The sequence below is a fragment of the Lathamus discolor genome, chromosome 1 (genome assembly GCF_037157495.1).
Source record: "Lathamus discolor isolate bLatDis1 chromosome 1, bLatDis1.hap1, whole genome shotgun sequence".
Lineage (NCBI taxonomy): Eukaryota > Metazoa > Chordata > Aves > Psittaciformes > Psittacidae > Lathamus > Lathamus discolor.
Genome location: NC_088884.1, coordinates 115,111,739 through 115,135,873, shown reverse-complemented (window position 1 = coordinate 115,135,873; position 24,135 = coordinate 115,111,739). Strand labels below are relative to the sequence as shown.

Here is a 24,135-nt window from a genome sequence, read left to right as displayed (position 1 = left end):
GCTGTGGTGCTTGACCATGTTTTTATATGCTGTATTGATATGTATTGGCTGTGAGAGTATCTGGTTACACGTTTGAGCACTCCCTAGCTGTTCTCTAATTGCTCCTGTTTTGCTCATGGTTGCTTAATGTGTAATCTTGACTGCTACACTGAACTCGTATTATTTAAGCTGCTAGGAACCTGTTCTCGGCATTAAATGTACAGCTGGTACAGCTGTGGCTACTTCACTCTGCCACTGTGGAAGCTGCAAGTCTCGCCAAGGAGCAAGCTTGCCAGAGCGTTGACCTGTAAAGTGAGTTGTTTTAATATAAAAGCTGAGGAAAACACTCCAGCACATAGCTGCTCTGGTACAACTCATTGTGGTGTGAGTGCACTGCAAAAACCCCTCTAATTCCCTCCCATGCTGGGGGAGCTGTGTTTCTAATCAGGTTCACTGGAAAGGTTTAACAAGGTACAGTGGTCCAAATTGACTGTAGGGGTGTCTTTTGTATTCACAGTGGTTTTCTGATCTTGTCCCCAAAGCAAGCATGCATTGGTTTAGAAAGCTCTGGTTGCTGATGGGGGAAAAAAACTCTCACTGTACAAGCTGTATGTAAGACTAAGAGCTAGATCTCTGCCTCCTGTGAATGGACAGTTCTTCATCTGACCTGGTATTGCTGCAGCAAACCAGAGAGAAGTTACTGCGATGGGGCCAAACTCTGCTGGTTCCTCTCATGCACAGGGGGTTTTGTCCACAGGACAAAAGCTCAGAAGCTGCCAAAGCCAAGGTTGTCCTGACTGGATTATAAAAGTCTAGTTTTTCTTTCTAGCAAGGTAGGTGGCTGTTGGGGAAACTAGACTCTTCTACAGAGAGGCAAAAATCTGTGTAGGATGGCACTTCTTTTGAGTAGTCATCCCACTCTGGCATATTTCTCCTAATTTTGTAAGTTGATAATACCAACCTAAAAACTGCCTTTTGAAGCTGTGTAGGAATTATGACCCCAACTCTCAGATCCCAAGCCTGCTGTGGATTGCCAGCGTTGGTTTGTCGTAACAGGTTTTAGATTTCCTGCCTTAGGCAAAGTGCTTGCCTCTTCCTTGGCGAGACTTCAGTTACCAAGCAGTTTTTAAAAGAAGAACTAGCAGCTTTCTTCAGAAGGGTTAAATTCGTGGTGTACGATGTTGGAGGCTTAATCACAAAAGAGAAGCATTAGGGCAATAAAATCCATCTGCGGAGTATATTTGACATTGATCTTTTTCTAGAGGTGTCTTTGGGTTATCAAGAAGTGTTTGTGAGTTACAGTAAACTTCAAACTGAAGACCTGTTCTGCCAGGACATATCTGTGGAGTCCTGTGTTTCACAAGATCTTCCCGAGTTGTTGAGCTTCTGTGTTTGCGCTACGTTACTGACTTTCAAGACCCTTCCTAAGCCCCTACTATAAGAATGTGTGGAGCTGCCTGACTGCTTGGTGTCTTTGAGATTGCTCAGCTCAGCTTCTGAGTATATACTCATGATGAGTACAAGTCTGGGACGTGATGATCTTTTCATTCTGCTTGGTCTTTTTCTCAGAAAAGTAAATTGATTGAAGTGATAAAAGTCCGCTGTTCCATTTGGCAGACACAAAACATAGAAGCTTTTATGTAAAAGCACAGAGGCTTTTAACATGAGCTTTTTCACAGCTATATCATGGCTTATGTATTATATATTTTAAAGTATATATATATATATTGTACTATGCAGCTTCTGTAGAAGGCTCTAATATGATGTATTTAAAATATCGATGCATGATCTACATGACTCAGTTTCTTCCTCCTCTAGTTCTAAGGAACTGCGTAACATAATATAAAAATTTCTGTTGTTCCTGAACAACATTTTTATTAGATATGGAAAATTCCAAGTGGAACATGGACAGAGATAAAATACCATTTGGAGATTTAAGGATATATTTTAGGATTCTGACTCTTTTTTGAAGCAGACCACACAACCACCTCACTAGTACTCTCTTTTACACTGCATTAGGCTAACTTATACTTAGAGAAATAGCATAGGTAGAGAAACACAAATTGTTTGTTTGAATAACCCTCTCTTCAGTGCTTTCCTGAGAAGCTATAAGGCAGTACCACATACTGCTGAAAACTTTTTACAACTAAAATACTTTGTAGTTATAGGTAATGTCTATTTTTGAGTTAGTATTTGTGTTGTTCAAGCAAGAGGGCAGTTCTTTTCCTTTCTTCATCTTATAATAGCTTAGGCCAATTTTAGGGCCAACTGTCAACAGTTAAGGGCAGCAGCAGAGTCATTCCCATCTGTGTAGACATCCACAGCGTGTTCACGGGTAAGACAGCATGCAGTTCTCCTTAGAATAAAGGTTGCGTCATAGAGATTGCTGAGGTGAGGCCGAGGTTGAAAGGATATAGCAGATTTTTTCTTTTCCTGCTCCAGGTTTAATTTGCTAGCACACCTGCAGGTCTGGCATTTGTTTTGTTCTTTGCTTCTCCTTCTTTTAATATATATATAAATGGCCCACTGGAGGCAAGACTACCTCTAGTTTTATTTCCAGCTAACTTAACCCCATGCTGCTGCCTCCCCACCCTCCCAGCCAGAAGTGCACTCCATCCTTTTATGTCTCTTTGTTAGGTAGTTTGCAGAGGGAATTGGTGAATGCTCATCATGGAAATCTCTACAGGAAGAAAAATAATTTAACACATCTCTCATTTAAAAATAATTTTTAATGTTTAAATATAAAGGTAGATGTAAAAAGCTTGTAAGAGGAACAGAGTTTATTGTTCTGCAGGGACGAAAGCTGAAGAGCATGACATCTGGAAAGTTTGGTAATATAAATAAAACCAACTGGAAACAGATGGATAATGGGGAGCTCATCTCCTACTACAAGTCTTCCTGTTTTAAGAAAATGCTAAATCTGTTTTTAGTACCTGGCAGTATTTTAAAAAGAACTCTCTGTATCACAGAGGAAGTTGATAATAAAGAAATAGAATTCTTCTGTTCTCTGTGGAGCCAGGATTTATTCACCCAGGTGAGTAAAAACAATGAGGTCAAGTGTTTCAAACTCAGCTGTTGAACCTTCAGTCTTCAGAAAAGGAGTGTTATAAAAGTGAGAAATACACAGAAAATGTGCTGTCTGTATAACACAAAATCAGGTCTAGCCTCTAGAGTTACAAGGGGCAGTTGTACCGGTACTAATAATTACTCTTATAATAATTACATTTAATATAATATTAACATTACGGAGAATTATAATTACCATAATAACTAGTAGCCTATTTATTCTTGTAACTATTAGGTTAAAATCCTTGTCCGTCTGAATGATTACTGAAAATTAACACTAATGGCACCCAGCGTAAATGTCAAATTGATAATAATAACATTAGGGATCATTTTAAGTCATAGGATGTGGTAGCCGGAAGTTACAGCCAGATGAGGAGGTAATAGCAACAGCTGAATTGTTCCTTCACCTGCCACAGAAGACACATTCTTATCCAGAAATACTAGTTGATGTAGTTTAAAAATGCTATCCCTTTGATTTATTTTATTGCTGTATGGTATGTTTAATGCCATGATATGTTCTGGAATGATGAAAGTTTCAGCTGAGGTAGACAAATATTAAATAGTGAGTCTTTTTTAGCTTTGCAGTATTCATAGATGAAGGCAAGGCAATATCAAATTTTTTAAAAGTTAAATACTTATTTGTGTTTGATTTACAATTCTGTATCATTTATATGCATGTGTGACCGCTTCTCTATACGTGCATTTACATGATACGAAGAAACAAAATGAAAAATCAGTTTTCAAGTGTGAGGAATTATCAAGAATGGAATACAGTGATTTTGTGTTTGTGGAACTGAAATGTGTACGTTTTGAGAAGTGGCCAGAATGAAACAAATTGTTCTCAAGGGCTGAACACTTCAGCCTGACAATCATGTTTTGTTTTTATTTGCTTAACTAATAAGAATGATGGTGGCTGCTAAGAACAGGACAGTGGTGGGTGTCGCTCAGGAACCTGGTGGCAGTTGAGAAGGATGCACCATAGGGAGGATAAACAAACCTGTCCCCATCAGTGTTCACTCCCCACTAATCTTCACAGCACCTACTGCTGTTGGGTTGTGGGTGTTAGAGATGACATCCCAGCCTCTTCTTCTGAGCTTGCTTGGTCTGTTTTTAAACTCTGAGTCTCACACCACAGCCTCATCTTTTAGCAAAGGTGTTTCCTACCCATTGTGAAAACAGGGCCTGTTGTAAAGCTACCTAGATTTCCTGTTTAGTATCACTAACTGCTATTTAGCATTACTGCCTTGTTTCTGTTTCTTAGAAGAATCTTGTCAGCGTGGTGTGCCTGCATCTAGCAATATCTGGTCTGATTTTTTCTGTTGAGGAGTTTCAGTAGTGTAATGAAAGATTGTAGGCTTAGATGTCTGGAGTTTGTGTCTCCTTACAATGAGGTAACACTGTAACTGGAAGGTACTCTGTAAATCAAACCATATACATTTAAGTATTATGCAAAGAACAAAATTATGGGAAATACTTTTACAGATGAGCAGGTCTCTTCTGAAAGATGAAATCTAAGAAGATACCAGGTGTTTGCTTTTATTGGATCCATAAAGTTACCTTATGAAATCTGGTTTTATAATTGCAGGTTGAACAGAAGACATCTGAAAAACACCCATATGTTTTAAGGTACTAAATACCTTACTGGTGTGCAGGGGACTTAAGATAAGCAGAGGTGAACAGGTCTAGCAAGTTTTTGTTTTCCCTTCTCAACCAGATGCATTTTGAAAATGCTAATACTTAACTAATCTCTAGAGCCCAAAGATGTTCTCAGGTTTACATCAGGAGTGACTGCAGTAATTAGAGGAGGTTACAGCGAAGCAGGGCATTGAGGCTGCAAAGGTGGGTTTGTGATGAGGGCAGAGCTGGCTGCAGGTGGCCAGGGTTGCTTTGCACGCAGTGCTAAGTCAGATAGGGTTGTAGTGAGAAGAGCTGGTGATTTTCTTGCTTTGTTGAAACTATGTGTTTTTGTGAAGACCATTGAGTAGGATTTGAGATTTTACTCTTCTAGCTACATTCATGTTTCCAGAGCACTAATAACTACATGTCAGTGTTTAATTTACTCACCCCACTTTTTCCTTCCTGGTAATAACTGGAATTAGAATTAAAGCTGTATGGGTAATTCCCACGTGGTTATTTTCTTTGTTTCATATTGCACAGATAGGTTGAGCACTAGCCTTTAACAGAGTGCTGCGCTTGTGGAAGATAATTATAGGACATACTGGACAGCCCTGGAAGTGTTCAAGGCCAGGCTGGATGGGGCTTTGAGCAACCTGGTCTGGTATAAGGTGCCCCTGCACATGGCAGGGGGACTGGAACTAGATGATACTTAAGGTCCCTTCTGACCCACACCATTCTATAATTCTATGCTGTTTTATACTTGTCCTGCTAGGCAGGACCCTTGTACAGAAAGCTGAAGTAACTTATAGAGAATGCTGTGCCTCAACATCAGCAGCCTTAAGCATCTTTTATGAATGAATGGGCCATCAATTTAAACTCTGGCCACCATCTGCAACCATAGAAAACCCATGGCCAACAGCTACTCTAGTGGGCTTTTACTGAGCTATGACAGGCCATCTGTGACAAAAATACCAAGGAGCTTTATTCCCCATCTGAAAGTATACATTACACTTCTTCACAAACAAAGTATGTAGTGTTAGTGTGGCTATTTTTAGGTACCATTTTAGCCTCAAGTGTTGAAATGTTATTGTAGGCTGACAGCTCATTTCGGTGAGACATTCTTTTGAACTTTCAAGGTGGGTAACATGTTCCAGCAAAAGTAGGCGCTTGCTGAATCAGGGCCTTAGTTTCTTTCTACTGAGCAACATGGAGAATTCACAAGTCGGTTTGCTTTGGCACCTTTTCCTTTAGCAGTGGTTGTAAACAACAGGTGCATGCTGTCATAGTTCCCTTAACAAAAAACAGAATTAGTAGTTGACTATGCATACATTTTCATATTGTTTTTCATACATGTCTCACCAGTATTGTGCACCTTGATTTAGATGAATGTTTATTTCAAATTGATTGCAGTTGTCTGAATTTTGGATATTGGCATGCTTGTGATATTTGCATGTATCAATTGAACACTATTTTTCTTACACAAGTTTTGCAGTTGCCTTATGCTTTAAGAAAAATAGCACTCAATTTATAATTCTTTGCATGCTGAATAAGATCCATTGCTAGAGATGTCTGAATCCACCCTGATTCCGTAAGAACTTTTTCTTTTTACCATGTGCCACTCTCTTCAAAAATAGATCTTCAGATACATTAAGTGACTGATGTGTGAGAAGAGAAATGTTTGGAACACTTGAAGAATTCACATAATCTGCACTGACTTCATCTCATCCTTTGCAAACTTTCAGTATGACCCAAGAGCGAGTTTTTGCCTTGAGGGAAAACCAAGCAGTGAATACTTGGAACAGACTTGCAAGTGTTCAGCAACAGTAATGGGCTCTGTGTAGCATGTGGCAACTCACTAGTACTAGAACAGAGAGGGAAAGGGAAGTTTAGAGCCTAGGGTAAGCAATTCTGAAGTTTAAAGCTAACCTGCTTCTGGTGTTCCTGCTCTAAACAAATGCAGCTCTTGCCAGCAAGCAGAATGTCTAAGTCTGGCCGTTTCCCCTGTCACTCATAAAAGGTGACCAATTTTACCATCAAGACAAAAGGATTACTGATGCAGAGAGTTGGTGCCCATTTCCGATCTAGGAGAAAAGCAAGATACTGAAGAAGGAAGGAACTGAAGAGCCAGACCTGTTAGGGAAAGGGTCCTGTGTTGTATCACTGCCCTGGGTTTACATTGTTGATGGTTTCCTTGGGAAAAAAGAAGTAGAACAAGAAGACCTGAGTGCCAAGTGTTAACAAAAAGATTCATACCTGCTACAATGCAAGAACTCTGTGAGAACAGTTAGTCCTTGCGTAAAGATTGCCCCATAGTGCTGAAGGGTCAGGGAGACCTTGGGGTTATCTGCTGCTTCATGAACTGATAAATGTTTCCTCACACCGGAATTGGAGAAACAAAATCCTGCTGTTTCCATTTCCTCTCCATCCCCTTGATATCATCAATATAAACTGGATTAGAGAAACAATTAGGAAATTATTTTTAGTGTCAGAGGTCTCTTCCTTATTAGATACAGTTTTATGCTTTTATCTCATAGAAGATATTTGGGAAATCCTCTCAAGATGCTTTCAGATCTCATTGTAGCTCTGGATGTTAGAAGGGCAATAGTTAGGAAGTGTGTCCAAAACATAAAATATCTTGGGTTTTGTTCTGTATTTTAATGTCTGCTGCCTTTGGCAGATACCTACACAGATCCATTAGCCATCTGTGTTGGTGAGTGAGATCTTAATGCAACTCTGAAGAAAAATTGCTGAGGAAAGGAAAACACTGGGAGAACTCTGAAAATATGTCAAAACCAGTTAGGGTGGGTTTGGGGCTTTTTAGTAAAACTGTGGAATGTTTTTAAAAACAAATAGTGGAAAACTGTGTAAGCCAAAATTCGTACGCATTGCTGATGGTCATTTTGGTTTGGATATAAGTTTCGGCTTGGCAGTATAGTAGCTATGTAGTATCTTCTGAAACTCCCCTTTGCACATTTGAATACAGTTTTTGTATGTGATGGTGCAGGTCTTTCTTAGACTTTGTGTCCTCTAAATCAGGATGAACAGTGAAAATAAAGGTCCAGAAGAACAGTTTTAGCTCAGGACATTGCACTGGTCTCTGGTGCAGTTGTGGTTGTCTTGGTTTTCTTTTTGTTTGTTTTGTAGTTTTGTTTTTGTTGTTTGTTTGTTTGTGGTTTTTTTGTTTGTTTTGTTTTGTTGGGGTTTTGTTTATTTTCTCCTTGCCTGCATAGACGGCTTGCTCTGTAATACTGAGAAAAGCCGTTACACAGAGTACATATGAGAGGTCTGAATTCATGCTTCACGAACAGCCTCAATTCTAGTATTTACTAATTTGAGAGCTGTTTTTTTTTTAAACATTAACATCCCTTTCATGAATTTTTCAAGTTGCATATTATTTTTCAGTCAAACCTTGGAACCTGCTTGCCAGATTCCATCAGTTGCACCACTTGCAATAAGTAGCAAAATGTAGCTGTTTTTCAGGACCCAGCTTTGAACTGGTGCTTACAGACTTCGTGATGAACACCTCCCGTTGATGCTTTCATGTCAAAAATCAAAGGGAGGCATAGCTGAGCAAAATCTGATCCTGTAAATAATGGCAAATAGCCTTTTATTCATGTATTATGAATTGCAAATTAATACAATTGAATATGTTTTTTGTTTCAAATTGATGGATACTGCATATAGCACTCATTGTGCATATTTAACGGGAAGAAGGAAATTGGAGGACTGTAGATAAGAATTGTAAGATTCCCTTTTTGTAGTACATTATGCTTGACTTGAATTCCTGCTGGTTCTGAATTCTTATTTCTTCTCCTCCCAGGCAATTTAAATTCATGGGGTATTTGGTTGTTTGTTTGCTTTTTCCTAAGAGCGTAATTTATCTAAATGAGTATATCATGACATGCACGGTTCATGAGTTCTCTTCCCATCTTTGAAAATGGGTTTCTGCTCCAAAAAACAAGCATGAAAAAGCAAATAGGTGGTTTGTGTTTGTGTGAAACCATATTTTTCCATTTAACAAACAAGGTTGCTCGATGCTTGCGCTGTTGCAGTGATCCCCTGTTTTGATCCCTGACTGAATATGGAGCAATCGACAGCTTTTATGATTCTTTCTTTGAATGAACTTGAAGATTCTGTTTTAACCATTTATTATAGCTGAGTAATAATGCTTTGTAATCCAGACTGTGCAGGTTGCAGATAGCTTTTCCTTTTGAGATACACTTTGCATAGAACTGAGTATAAATAATGAAAAGGAAATTCTTCGGAATAATTCTCCTCTACAGTGTATTTGAGAAAAATAAATTCTTTGTGTGGTAGGTTTCCCAATGTTACCCACAGGCAAAGTCTTGTAGATATAATTATGCTTTAGGAGACATTTTAGGTGCTAGTTGAACCTTTAACCTGTGTTTCCCCTGGAATAATTACAGGATGTGAAAATGGCCAAATGAAACACTTACTCAATAGAGATTAATAGAATTAGTTAAGCTACTGTTACCTTATGCTTGATTTATATTGTACGTTTAGGTCGAAACAGGCTTTAATGGCATGTGGGTGTTTTCCTATCTTTTCATACTCTCTACTTGCTATGTTATGTGAACTGCTTAAAAAGGCATTTTAGATCACTGGCGGGTAGTTGAATTTCAAAGGCTGGCTCTATTTAAAACAAAAAGTAGCCTTTGAACTTCTATCAATTTTTCTGAAAATAACAGTAATAGAATTGATTCCATCACCTTCCAAGGAAACAAGTTGAAAATGAAACTTCTGTGGATCCATAGTCCAAACACCAAATGTATTTTGCAGACATTTGAAATCAAGCCTGAGTTGGCTACAATGGGAACAGAGGAAACTCAGAAAAATCACTTCCCTGTCTGCATTGCTGAAATTGTTTGAAAAGGTAAGAATAAAAAGTCTATAAACATGAGGAGCAGTATATCAGAAGAAGAGCATTTAATCTTATGTAAAAACCTAAGATTGGTGGTAATTCTAATACATATTTTTTTTCAAGTAAAACAGTTAAACATGATCTGCCTTTTAAAATTTGATTTGGTGTGTTTCTCTAAAAAGAGAGTAATGCATTGGCTTTGAGACAACTTGAATTTTGATCTTTGAAGAAAGCATTGAACAGTTACCATCCTAATTTTCAGAAACTGAATCTTTAACAGGAAAGTTATGTTTGTAATTAGAGGAAAGCTTGAAATCAGCTTGTATTATTAGATAATACTGTGGGAATGATTAGGGTTCTAACAGGCTTTGCTGCAGTTCAACTACTTTATATTGGGATATTTTGTGAGCCTTTCACAGCACTCCTCCTGCAGCCTCTACCAGGTGCAGCATTTGGGGGCTTCACCCAGGTGAGGAGGAATTTTCAGTGATGTTATCAAGGAACAGGTACTCATTTAAATACCTCTGCAGGTGCCAGCTTAATATATTCATTATGGGCTTTGTGGTTGTTCAGCTGAGTCCTATTTTGAGGTGCAGTTGATGATGCTCATCCTCTCTCAGGATCCAGGGAAGGCTTTGGGGAAGTAAACTGAAACCTTTAAAAATCTGACCCATGATTAGAATAAACCTTACTTGTAGAAAATTCTTTATTCAACAACTTCATTTTGAATCAGAGCATTTGTTTAAACCCATTTTACACTGACATAAGCTATCTTTAGTGAGCTATTTCACTACTTTTAAAATCCTGTTTTAATTTGGTTTAGAGGTAATGTTCGTTTCAGTGATTACAGCAGCCAGTGAAAATGAGATTTATGTTTTTTTAAGGTCAGTGAAGTAGAAATGCAAAGGAGATTAAAAATCAATTATTAAGTCAAGATTTCCTTTATTCTCATTCTATTCATGTTTACCTCTCTTTGACTTTGCCTTAAAGTATTATACTAATGTAGGAAATTAAAGATTTTTCCATATATACATTTCTGTATCATCTGAGTTACAGGATTTCTTGTCTCTTTCCTGATAAGCGTGCTCAGTAAGTCCACTTAGTATGAGAGATGTCAGTGTACGGAGAGGATACAACTTTTTTATTTATAATAATAATTCTCTTACTAATTATACCAAATATCTTATAAGAAAGAAATCTGTATTTTTATTTTACCCCTGTGTACAATGGGTGTACAATGCAGGAATTATAGCTTTTAGCCAGAGATGTAAGAAGAAATCTTAGAAAAGGATTGCTAAGCGTGTGATCTGAATGCAAATGTTCTGTAATAAATGCGAGTTACTTTTGCCAAAGGGTAAATGTGTATCCATCATTGTAATACTATGATGGCATGAAAAGCATTTATGGGCACAGCTGTGTGTTCTGAGGTGTGACGCTTCAGCTGGGAAATTATGTACTAAAATATCTTTCCTTTTATCTTTGTCTCATAATGTCATTTGCTATTTAAGTAATTTTTAAGGAACTTTGAGAAACACAGAGGCTGTGGCTGAAGGGAAATCAACTTAGCAAATCATTAACATCAACAAATACAATAAAATAGTAAGAGAGAGACAGGAGTATTGAACTATTGGCTGTTCTGTGTGTTTATTAAAGGACATTAGAGTACCGTGTTGAAAACAGTTGACTTAAACTTCAAAAGCCTTGCATTAGGGTTGGCTTTATTAAGAATATGCTGTTTATGTTGAAATGATGAGAAGGGACACCTAAATCCTTTAATGTACAGTTATCAAATGGTGGTCAAAGATCTTCCAGCATGTACTGGAACATTAGTGCCTTATGAAAATGTTTTTAAACTTGTACCAGATTTTCTAAGATTATAAAACGATTAAATATTAGCCAGTTGTTGCACTTTTGGGAATCATGAGTTTCTGGAAAATATCCCTCTGCTGTCTAAGAAATGAAGTCCTGTTCTGGGGAACTCATCTGGAAAAAGCATTTCTTTGGGGGTGATGGGGACCATCTGTGGAATTCCAACTACGCTGAAAACCTGGAGCAGAGATGGGCAAAAAATACACCAGGAGGCAGGCAGTTCTGAAGAGGTCACTGTGGTTAACCTTGTTTTAAGGAAAGGTTTGCATGCATGGGCTGACCTTCTGACCCTTAATAACTCAAGAGTAATGTTATACACTCTTCATGTCTGCATAGTATTTCCATGGCATAAGGCTTCTAATCATTCTCAATCTTCATACAATTTCCAAATATATATTTACACATACACAATATATGCAAACACAAACCCTGTGATTGTTATTTAGTATGCAGCCCATGTACTTTAAGAACATTTGAGTCCAAAGTAAACAAAAGCAAAAGGAAACATGCTCTGAGATTCAGTTCACAAATTACTTTGTACTGCAGTGAATTAGTAACTTGCTTTGTGCTGTAGTGAGGGGCATTTTTTCTGTTTGAACCGTTTGGTTCGCAAGGGGTAATGGGTTAAAACTTAAACAGGGGAAGTTTAGATTGGATATAAGGAGGAAATTCTTTCCTGTTAGGGTGGTGAGGCACTGGAATCGGTTGCCCAGGGGGGTTGTGAGTGCTCCATCCCTGGCAGTGTTCAAGGCCAGGTTGGATAGAGACTTGGGTGGGATGGTTTAGTGTGAGGTGTCCCTGCCTATGGCAGGGGGGTTGGAACTAGATGATCTTGAGGTCCTTTCCAACCTTAACTATTCTATGATTCTGTGACTTTGTACTCCAGTGGTTTGCTACTGTTGAGATTTCATCAAGCCATCAGTGTTTGTTGAGTTACCAGTTTTCTCATGCATGTTCATTGGCTTTTGGCCATCTAGTATGGAATTTCATATGCCGTATTCCAAAGTTGCAATGGAAAGCCACCCTTTTTCTCCCTTTCCTTCAAGGCAGTGAAGTCTGTTCATAAGTGGAGATGATCTGCAGGAAGTGTTAATTGGTCTTTTTAATGCAAAATGCTGAGAGCTTGTGTGTAAAGTCTGAAAACAGGAAAGAAAAGATCTTGTTCCTTGTTTAAAATGGTAATAGCAAGTCATGTTGTAAATGAGGAAGTATTTAGAAATTACCCTGTTTTTTATGCCAAATGCTTTAGCTTCCTTGTTTTTTCACTGCATCAACCTGAAATGACCTGTAATTCTATTTCCTATAGGTGTTTCTCACTGTTTATATTTTTAGCCTTATTTAAAAGAAGAGAATAAAAATTGAAGGCTTGTAAATTTCTTTATAACCGTGTCCCATTATAGCTATTTCTTTCATTTGGGAGTTGTCATATGATATTAGATAGGTATTATAAAGATAATTTTAACATATTTTACTATTGTCATAATCCTATTGTTTCAATAGGAAAAGGTTTCAAATTTAGAGAGGACACCTGTAGTTGTATGCTGAATTGGATAAATAGTTTTCTGTTTTAATTCCAAAGTTGTGGCCTACCATATCAACACTGAGTTACAGATTAAGCTGAGAAGGGGAGCCCATATAGGAGGACCATATAGGTTTCCAATAGCAGGCCATCTGTCTGTTTCAGGTGGATGTCATGTTATGATACAGAGTGTGCTTTCAGAAAGAAGGGGTTTGGGCTTACAGTTCCTCTTTGGACTGCTGTCCTTGGGATCCTGCTTGCATGCTGCATGCCAGCTGTGGGAGGTGGGGAATGTGTGGCCCTTGATGTCTCTGGGAAGACAATCTCTATGCTGAATGTCATTAGCCAGCTATACACATTGAGCAAGAGGTCTCACATAAGCACCCATCAAAAAATATGAAGCTAGCAGGTGCTGACCTGCTGCTCCTCAGCATGTACTTCATCAGATCTGATTTTGGGTACTTCAGCTTTGTTAGTCCCCTGTGGGGACATTATTGAGTTGACACTGGGTGTGTCAAATGCTCTTCAAATATACGTATGTGCTTTTGTCATCAGCATCCTATAGTTTCTTGTTTGGTCTTCTCAAATATGCTTTTGTGTAGGTAATGATGTTATTTTCAGGAAGCACATAGTGATGTCCTTTACAGTCTCTAGCATAGTGCTCCTTTCAGCATCTCTAATAATAGTCTTCATAAGCTGCATGTGGAAAATGTAGCACCAATAGTGCCAGCCAGTTTGTATGTAGAGAATAAGATAGATCTTTGCAGCCCAGTCTGTGCTTGAGACTGGAAATGAATTTCTAGTTGCTAAGTGTAGGTGTAAGACTGTTAAAATCTTAATCTTTGTCCTTTTAAATGTATTTTTTGACTCTTCCCTTAAACTAATGTGCCCCAAACTAACTGTGGTAGTTACCTTAAAAAGTGTAAATAGATGACTCATGATGTCAACACACATGATTTTTGTAGTGCCTTTTCTGCTTCGGAGGTAAAAACAGCACTATAATGTCTCAAGTATTAATGTCATGACTGGCTAGAATACAGTATTCTAATATTGATGACTCTGATTAGTCTCAATAGAGCCATATAAGCTGTCTCATTTGGTTTGTACTTGAACTTTGTAAAGAATCTTTTAAAGTTGACTTTGTTTTAAGCAATTACATTTATTTAGTTTCTTGGTTTCTTTTCCATGAAGTAGGAATGAGTACAATGTTACTACATTTCCATTGATAGGGAGACATTAAAATCCTTTGAAGCTGAGTGAATTATTACTTATAAGTTGAAGTTGTTCATCAAACTTTTAAATAACAGATTTACGCATTTGAAAGATCTGTAATTTGCTTTAAAATGAAAATAAAGCAAACAACAACAACAACAAAACAAACCAAACAAAATAGAACCCCAAATCAGAATCGATTGCTATGCCAAGCAGTTGACAGCTCTTGTCATCTGGCTTGTTCATGATTGTGTTGCATGCTTGCATAAATCTAACCTTGTCTCACAAATTGGGAATTAAACTTTACTCCTTGAGCATCTCATTTGTGGTACTTGTGTGCTACAGGAACAGTTGCAGCAGATACTGAAGCCAAATTTCCTATGCTTTTTGTAACACTGGGAATGTAACTATGCTGTTTTTCTTTGCAGATATTTTTCAGACTGGAAGGGCAGAATTTAGTCTTATCATACTAAGAAAATATTTGCGTGTATTATTCTGAAAGACAGTCTGAAATTTCCTTTTTTTTTTTTTTTTTTGTGTGGATTTCAGTTGAAAACAGATGGATCAGGTTTCTTACTGGCTGTTTAGATAGGTGCTTGTCATTCTAATAGTTAGCAAAGAAGGCTGTGTGTGAATGCTTGAACGGCATGGAGCCATTGGCAGGGAAAGCGGATTATGGGTGGATGTGGGAAACCATGAGCAAGACTTCATTGCATAGGAGATCACCTGTGGATTTTTAGTGCTCACACCTTAGAGAATCTCTGACAGTGTAATTTGCAGCATAGAAAGTACAGAAAATAGGAAGTGATAAGAGCTTACAGAAATGCATCAAAATAGATGAGCCTTTGCTGAATGGCAAAGCAGCGGTAGTTTTATTTCTGTTTTAATTTAAGAATGTGATAAGAAAGGGCCTTGAGATTTTCCTGATAACCTAAATGCTGGTAACCATAGTGAATCTAGGAGATCTATAGAGAAAAGTTTATCTGTGAATTAAGTTAAAGGTGGTGGATTATCAGCTTCTTAATTTCCTCTAATGTTTGACTGCGTGTGGGGAATAGAAGAGTTCACAGTTTAAGTTGCTGATGGCTGCCTTCCTGCTAGAATCATGTCTTTCCAAAGCTTCAGTTTCCCTCATTGGAAGGTTCATTGCAATTCAGCTGTCTTGCTGAATTCTCTGTTCTATTTTTTCATTCAGAGCCCTTTGCTTGTTGCACTGATATGCCACTTTAAGTTTGCTAACCTAAAATTGCCCTGATCTTAGCAAAAGTGGTATCTTACATGAGTCTGTATTATTATGAAATCATCTTATCTAATGGGAGGGAAGGAACTGATTCAGTTTCTCGTGAAACTTTTTTTGTCTATTTGTAATTAAAAGGATGTGTCTACTTAGCTTCTTTTCTGTATTGCAGTTATAATTTTCACTGATAAAATTTGTAAGCGCAGACAACTGCTATTGCATTAAATCAGATAGAGTAGATACTATGAAGAACTTATTCACCGTGAGAGTGGTGAGCCTCTGGCAGAGGTTGCTCAGAGAAACTGTGGATGCTCCATCTCTGGAAGTGTTCAAGGCCAGGCTGGACAGGGCTTGGAGGAACCTGGTCTAGTGGAAGGTGTCCATGCCCATGGCATGGGGGTTGGAACTGGATGATCTTTAAGGTCCCTTCCAGCCCAAACTAGTCTGTGATTCTATGAAATTGATTTTATTCTATCATAATGTTGTATAATTTGACAAAAGAAGCCAGTAATGAAAACTGATATCCAGAAAAATTATCTGTGCTTGTACAATCAAACTACATATTTATATATGTTATGTTTACACATGCTAGAGAAAAATTTCTCATAGGCATTTCCATTCAGTTTTTTTCCTTGTGGAGGCAGCATCAAGTGAAATCTCATACTCCTCATGCTGTAGCACTTTTCTATAATCTGTCTCCCTTAAAAACTTTCTGATGACATCTGTTAATTTTTTCTATATATTTTAAATAATATTGATTCTGAGTAATTTGTTTAGTTAGCCCCAAACTATGTGTGTAATTATTACAATCTGTGCTTCTCTCTCAGCTTTTGCCTGCAAGGCTGACAAATGGCAGGAGGGGGAAAGGGCACCCTAGCAGGAAGTTAGTGGCTGGGGAGCCTTTGGTCCTCGGTCTGCTTTGTGCCGTGGGCTCTCAGGATGAGTGGACTCCTTCTGAAGGAGCTGAGAGAGAATGATGAAAATATTATCTAGCTTCATTTAAGAAATCAAAACAACTATTACTAGTGGCAAAAAGCTTTCTTATCTTATGAAATAAGACGGTTTTATAGTTATTTTATTGTTTCCCAGCTTTTTATTGCCATAGTAGCAATTTACGCATGAAATCCCATTGTATGAGCCAGTGTTAAGATAAAATTTCTGTCTCTATTCCTGCAGGGTTTAAGAGGAAAGATAAATTATCTTGGGATTACTGGTGTTCTGTATGAAATGTAGAGTAAAATGCTAACTGAATCATCTTCACATTTTTATGGGCCTTGACCTCTTTGGCTTCTGTATTGGTGGTGTACCAATTCTGAGGTTAGATACATGGACGTCAAATTGCAGGATATTTGTCTGCTGAAGCACAGCATAAATTGTACTGCTTATTTTTTATGTATTGGGTGTGGGTTTTTTTACTCACTGTAGTATTTTCTGTCTTTCTGAGAATAAAATGAAGAAAAATCTTTACATTTTAACCCAGCTTGTACAGGTAGCATATCGTCAAATGCCAGCTGAAATGTTTTTTTGTTAGGTATCTCCTCCAGATCAAAAATAAAAGTTAAAAAAAAAAAAAATTACAGAAAAGAATGGAAAGCATTCTCAAATAAGATGACATGCCTTTTGCAGCCAGAAGCTTGCAGGCAGTGTCACGGCTAACGCAGGAAGAGAGACCTGCCTTGTCTGTAGTGCATTTTGGGGAAGGTGTGCTCACCTTTAGAAGCTGGTCTCTGTTAATTAGAAGCAAAACCAAATGATCACAGCTCACTTCAAGGGTTTGTTCTATACATGAATGTTCACGTAACTAGCATGAACAAAGCACATGGGAGATTTTCTTCTATCCTGGAAAAGGGAACTGTTAATGAATTATGTCATTGCAAGCTAGTTACATATTTAAAATTACTTAGGTATTTTCTTTAATAACAACTTTTTCCCTTTTTTTTTCCTGTTCAAACACAACAGCTATAGAACAACAAACCTTGTACAAACAAGGATGGCTACTTGAATCAAGGCATTATCAGCCAGTCAGTTGTATTTATGCCCTTACAAAATTTCTGGCTGTTCCACTATTGTGAAGGAAATGATAAATATTTGGCCAGTGTTTGGGACAGGAATGAAATTGAGCCATTCTGCAACTCTTGAATTGGTGTTGATATGTGTAAAACTACTTCAGATAAGATAAGCAGTGACATTTATGGTTGGACTTGATGATCTTAAAGGTCCTTTCCAACTGAAATGAATCTATGATTGTAAAGATTTTAGGGAAGCTGTCTAAATGAATAATTTCTGCTTCACATTCTAGTGTGATAATGGGGTACTTAATTAAAGAACAAAGAAGTAGAAGCTCTGGTCCTCCTATTTCTCCTTGTGTGTGTGCTCTTGTGCCTTTTGCTCAACCCACAAAATTGCTTTTCCTAACCGTACAAGCTTGTAATGTGTTCATCCTCATCATGCTAATGTAGCTGTTTCTCCATCTTCTTTTTCTCTTTTGCTTTGAGCCAGTACGATTAGGTTTCTGGCTTTAGTCCTGTGCATCTGACTGAAACTGCTCTTGCTGAGAACTTCAGTAGAGCTCTTATGGCTACATCGTAGAATAAAAGAATCTCAATTTCTCTGCTGCTTATGAGGCTGTTGATCTCACCCTAAGACTTGTAACATCTATTGCCACACAAATCCTGTCCTACTCCCATGGAAGTGTTTGGGTTCATGTGGTTGTTAAAACAGGGAGGAGTGATGATACTTAGTCTATAAAATATGTGAATTGTTTTTAGTTAGTATGTATTGTGTTATTCTTCTGGGGCCTCTCTTAAGATGTAAAGGAAAGCTGTATGGCTGAAGATTGCACAATGGGTTGCAATACTGACATTTTCTCTTGCAAGGTGACCTATAAATAATAGCATAATTTTCCTTATAAAACAGTATTGTTGAATATTTCACTGTCTGCGGTTCATATGAGCATTTACTATGTTATTTATTAAAGTGATGTAGTAAATATGTATCTATATGCCATCAGTGAGCTTTTTTCCAGATACCATTCTATTTTTACCTGAGTATCATACAAGAATTGAAAGGTCTGTATTATTTTGTAATGATTTAAGCCTTCTGTTAAAATATCACTGATCACTGGAAAAATGTTCTTTGCCCACAGGGTGGAGTTCGTTTCTTTTGTTCTTGGGAGCTGAATAGGAGAAAGGGACATTTCAGCTTTTCTTGATAAAGGTAAGACGGCATCTGTTGATAAAGATAAGACACTGTTCACTGTTAGGAGCTCAGACAAAGTTTGTCAATGGAGGGCTTGTTTATTTTGGGTTATTTTTCTTTTTTTCAACTTCTATGCTTTGTAGTAAGTTCAGTATGCGATAACGTAACTTGTATTGGGAATGGAATGTGTAGTTCTACTGCAGGTATCAGTAAATGCTCTGAAGATAAGCAGCTACCTGTAGATCAGCATGACGAAGTGGGTAGCAATTTGTTCTACTGCTGGAACTTGTGACATTCTTCATATGCCTTTGAGCTCGCCTGCTCAAGCTCACTCCATCACACTTGTGCACACTCATTGAGAGATCTTAAAAGCAGTAGAGTTCTGTTTATGCCACTTCTCGAAAGAAACCATATAGGTCTGGTGCTGTTGTTACTGCTCTGTATTGTTGCATGAGAATGCAAAGGTTTGATGTGATGAGAAAAAGATGCTGGGACCTATTTTATTTGAGATACACCTTCAAAATTAAGTGGCAAATACCTGTCTACTTTCGCTTGTCAGAAGTAGGAGACAGAGAAGCGGTTAAATTCTGGAAGTCTTCTCAGAGGCATGTTTTCCCCAATGACTCTTGCTTCATGTTCTGCTAAAAGGTCTGATGTTTTATAAATCACAGAGAGTGTTAAGTTAAAACCTGCAAGAAACATTTAAGGGTATAGCACACAACTCAGTGTTGAACCTTTTCATTGCAATTTTTAATGCAGAAATCAACACAGCACCGTCTTTCCTTATTTCCATTTGGCAAATTTTGGAAACTGTTTGTAGGTAGTTTGATGTGACAACTGCCAAAGAATGTGGTTGGTCTGGTTTAACAGTTACCACATGTGCAGCAGATTGACCATCTGTGTGTCCACCTGCTGACTGATGCCTATAGCCTGTCCCTGGGTGGTGATTGGTCACCTCCTGGCCAACTCCCCCTAGTTTATATACTGAGCATGACATGCTGTGGTATTGAGTATCCCTTTGGCTAGTTCGGGTTGGCTGTCCTCACTGGCAGAGGAGGAGAGACTGAAAAGTCCTTGATCAGGGTAAAGCTACTTGGCAACAACTAAAATATTGGTGTGTTTATCAGCATTATTCTCAGACTAAAGCCAAAGCACAGCACTTCACCAGCTAGTAGGAAGAAAGTTAACTCTATCCCAGCTGAAACCAGGACAGTAAATAATAAACACTCTTTATTTTATACTATTTACGTCATGCCCAGGTCCCACACTTTCCACTACATCGCCACCTTTTCTGTTTTTTGATACATACACACAAGATATCGTTCCTTAACTTTATGATTAGCATCTACCTTAACAATGGGTTCTGCACCCGGGCAGTGAAATCCTGCCACAGTGCAGCAGCCCAGATGGGTTTACCTCTGCCACCATCCATGAGTCAGTATAGAGATAAAGTACTGGCCACTTTTCTCATTCAGCAATGTCCAGGGCCAGCTGGATGGCTTTCACCTCGTCAAACTGACTTGATTCACCCTCTCCTTCAGCAGTTTCTGCAACTTATTGTCGGGGTCTCCATATGGCTGCCTTCCATCTCCGATGCTTTCCCACAATACGGCAGGACCCATCAATAAGCAAGGCATACTGCTTTTCACTTTCTGACAGTTAATTATATGGTGGGGCCTCTTTAGCATGCATCACCTCCTCCTCTGGTGACATTCCAAAATCTTTGCCCTCTGGCCAATCCATGATGACTTCTAGAATGCCTGGACAACTGAGATTTCCTATTTGAGCTCGTTGTGTAATTAGTGCAGCCCATTTACTCCATGTAGCATCAGTTGCATGATGTGTAGGGGAGACCCTGCCTTTGAACATCCAGCCCAGCACGGGCAACCGGGGTGCCAGGAGGAGCTGTGCTTCAGTGCCAATCACTTCCGAAGCAGCTCGAACCCCTTCATAGGCTGCCAGTATCTCTTTCTCAGTTGGGGTATAGCTGGCCTCAGATCCTTTGTATACCCAACTCCAAAAGCCGAGGGGTCGACCTTGAGTATCCCCTGGAGCTTTCTGCCAAAGGCTCCAGGTAGGACCAATCTCCCCAGCTGCGGTGTACAGTACATTTTTTACATCTAGCCCGGTGCGGACTGGTCCAGGGGCCACTGCATGAACTATCTCACGTTTAATTTGCTCAAAGGCTTGTTGTTGCTCAGGGCCCCATTTAAAATCATTCTTCTTCCGGGTCACATGATATAGAGGGCTTACAATTGAACTGTAATTTGGGATGTGCATTTTACAGAACCTCACAGCACCCACGAAAGCTTGTGTTTCTTTCTTATTAGTTGGTGGAGACATTGCTGTTATCTTGTTGATCCCATCTGTGGGGATCTGGTGATGTCCATCTTGCCATTTTATTCCCAAAACCTGAATCTCCTGTACAGGTCCCTTGACCCTACTTTGTTTTATCCATCAGAAGGAGTTGGGTTTCTTTTTCTCCCCACCCTGCTTTTTTTTTTTTTTTTTTTTCCCAGTCTGCATGTATAATCTCAAAGGTTAAATTGCTGTTGGACGAATTCTCAGTCCATCCTGAAAGGAGTAAGAAATTTTCCTGCTGAAGTGGTACATCTGTTGGAGGACTCGCAGACTCTTACCGAAGGAATGTGTTCCAGTGTTAGATTGCTAAAGATGCAGAGGGAAAAGTTGCTATGCTGACATACATGAAAATGTATTAATAATAATTTACAGATAAATTAATATGGCCTGAGCTTAATCTCATTCTGGCAAAACCCATGATGAAGGAAATGAGAATTTACTGGGATCTAATTGAGTCTAATTTTTTTTTTCTTTCTTTCCTTTCTTCTCCTGCACTGGAGAACTCATTTAAAGTAATAGCCTTAAATATTTAATAGTACTGCACCTATTGTGTTAATTTGTTGTTTAGAGGTACATAATTTTCTTCCTATCCTTGTAAGATTCAGTTGCCTGTCCTCTGATGAAACAGCTCTTGCATTTTCTGAACATTGAGAGCAAGCTATTCCTCCTTAGAGATTACTTCATGCTTCTTGTGCATATGTGAAGCCTTGCTCAGTGATATATGTAATAGGCTAGCTCTGACTTGCTGTATTCCTTTATTTAGAAAAAATCAGTATGTGTGAGGTCTCTAGGGTGTGTGGTTCACCATGGATGCACAGACAGAGCAGCAGCACTTTGCTTGCTCTTTGTTACTTTGTGGGAGTAGAAATGCTCAGAGTTCATATGTAAGTTTATCAGTACTCAGCAGAGTTTAAGAATTGCACTTAATGACAGAAATTCATGTACGTAATCAGTGGCAAGTTCAGTTTCTGTCTGTGTTGAATCAGTGCTCACGTGTAGCTGTGGGAGGAACTTTTATACCCACTTTTGTGGGAGGTACTGTTGCTGTGTTACACAGGCAGGATCATTTAATGGTGTCACTGAAAGAAAATTATGGTTTGGGAGCTCTGATGCTTCCCTATATCATAACTACTTCTTCAGCTTAAATACTCCTGCAATGGCTCCAGGCTTCATGAATAAAAATATTAACTGTTCCCTGCCTCCTACCTACAGTCTGCTCCAAAAAGACTGCCCTTAAGTATTGACGTAGCCCTATTTTCAATATTATATGCTTCTGTATTGTACACTGAAAATGTAAGTCTGTAAATTGTGTGTAGGTGTAGGATGACTGCTTTGAAAAATGAGGATGCCAGCAGGCTGCCAGTTCAGCTCTGCCTTCTCCCAGGAGAGATCTGAGTTAATGTCATAGGCTGGGAAAACTTAGGTCCTTGGGAGAGGAAGGCCAGAAACTGTCCTTCATCTTTCCTTCATCTTTTTTTCCCAGTTATGACGAACGGTGTAATATTTTTCATCAAAACATATTTCAAGTCCAAACCCAACAGTCCTCCCCACGTGTGTCTCAATTCTTTCTTCCCTGACCCTTTTTTTTAAGATCAAGAACCCGTTGGGGCAGAAACGCTCTTCATATTTGTCTGGTTTATGACAGAAGCACATGTATTCTGCTCAGTCTTCTCCTGGAACAGAGAGCTGTGTCAGAAAGCAAATGCTGTCCCCAATAATAATATTTGCCTTAAAGGATCTTGACCTGCTTTGCGATGTTTTTGGAAACAAAATGCAGGAATAAGCATTATATCACAAATGAAACAAGGAATAGGGTTGCTGTTTTCCTTAAATATGAACAGAGCTTTCAGACTGCTGAAATGTTTGGTTTGCTGGGGGAGGTTAACTGTCCAGGAAATTGGACATTGTCTTGCCTTGTTTATTTTGGATATTTCCACTAATTGATTTTAATCTAATGATCAAAGTATAAAACCAGGCCTCTGAAACAGACAGTAACTGCAGCTGGAAAGATTTACTGTAGTTCTTCCATTGAAAGAGAACTCAGTGGCATTTAGGGTTGTAGTACTGTATGTAGCTGGCAGTGAATTCCTGAGTTGGTGGAGTGTACAGCGTTTCGGAACTGGGAACTACCCTTCAATAACTGTTGTTACGATTTTTAGCTTATCCGTGTATGACGTAGTTGCATGTTGTAAGATAAATATCAACAGAGCAGGGCTGATTTGTGTAGAAAATTATGCAAGGGAATATCTTGTTACCTTTCTGGTTTTGTATTTCTAACAAAATAGTTCATTTCAGGTTACTAGCAAGCTATTTTCTGTTTGGAAAGGCGAGTGCTATAAAATATAAATGCTGGGGAATGTGTAACTGGTTAAAATACACCTCTTCCTCACACTGCAGCTGATTTTCCTTTGTGTCTAAAAGGCTATTAGCGCAGAAGAAGGAGGTTGGGGGAGGAGTGGATATTGCTGAATTGAGTGGTACAGGTTACTCATTATTTAGAATAGCCAGAAGGAAAACTCAAGTACACTGGGAAAACCACACTGATAAAACACCCCATGTATAGTTCAGGCTTTTAAGTATGATGTTTACTATTGACTTTTATATTGGGTTAGAGAATTAATTCACTCACAAGAATGCACTGGAAAAATACAGCAATGGAGGATGTTAAAAGTGGCAGTGTAGGCTGTGGTGCTTTGCACCCAGCACAGTCACTTAAATGCGTGTGTGTGGTGTGCCTATGTTCTATATGCATATATAATATACATATATATATATATGTTCTATATACATACATGCATCTATAAATATTCTGTATATAGAATATACATCTTTTCATATATATGCATATATATATATGCACACATATATGCGTATGCATAAGTACAGAGATACCCAGACTAGGGATGCCGGAAGTATCATGGAAGGCAGGAGATGGTCCAGGAAGATAAAATCTATGGTTTTCCCTTCCTATTCATCCGCAAATTGTGTCTCATCACCAGGACTCATATGAAGACAGAATGTTTAACCTGATCTAGTGAGGAGGCAGCAACCAGAGTCAGTGAGGGAGTACAAGAAGCTTGTAGCACTTGGGTGGTGTTATCCCCTGCTGATAAGTGAGGCGTGGGATTTGGGAAGTCAGGCTGGAACAGGCCAGTCTGTCTCTGAGACAGTAAGGGAGGAAAAGAGAGCAAAGTG

General features: G+C 38.6%; 1 protein-coding gene across 4 annotated transcripts in view; it reads left to right on the top strand.

Annotated features, from left to right (window-relative positions):
- The window catches only part of BMPR1B (bone morphogenetic protein receptor type 1B), a 246,114-nt gene that overhangs the window by 39,231 nt on the left and 182,748 nt on the right, over nt 1–24,135 (top strand). For all 4 annotated transcript variants that reach the window (XM_065691639.1, XM_065691631.1, XM_065691656.1 and 1 more), the window contains exon 2: nt 18,527–18,597. The gene's annotated coding sequence lies outside the window, so the exon portion shown is untranslated. The remainder of the gene's footprint in view (nt 1–18,526; nt 18,598–24,135) is intronic.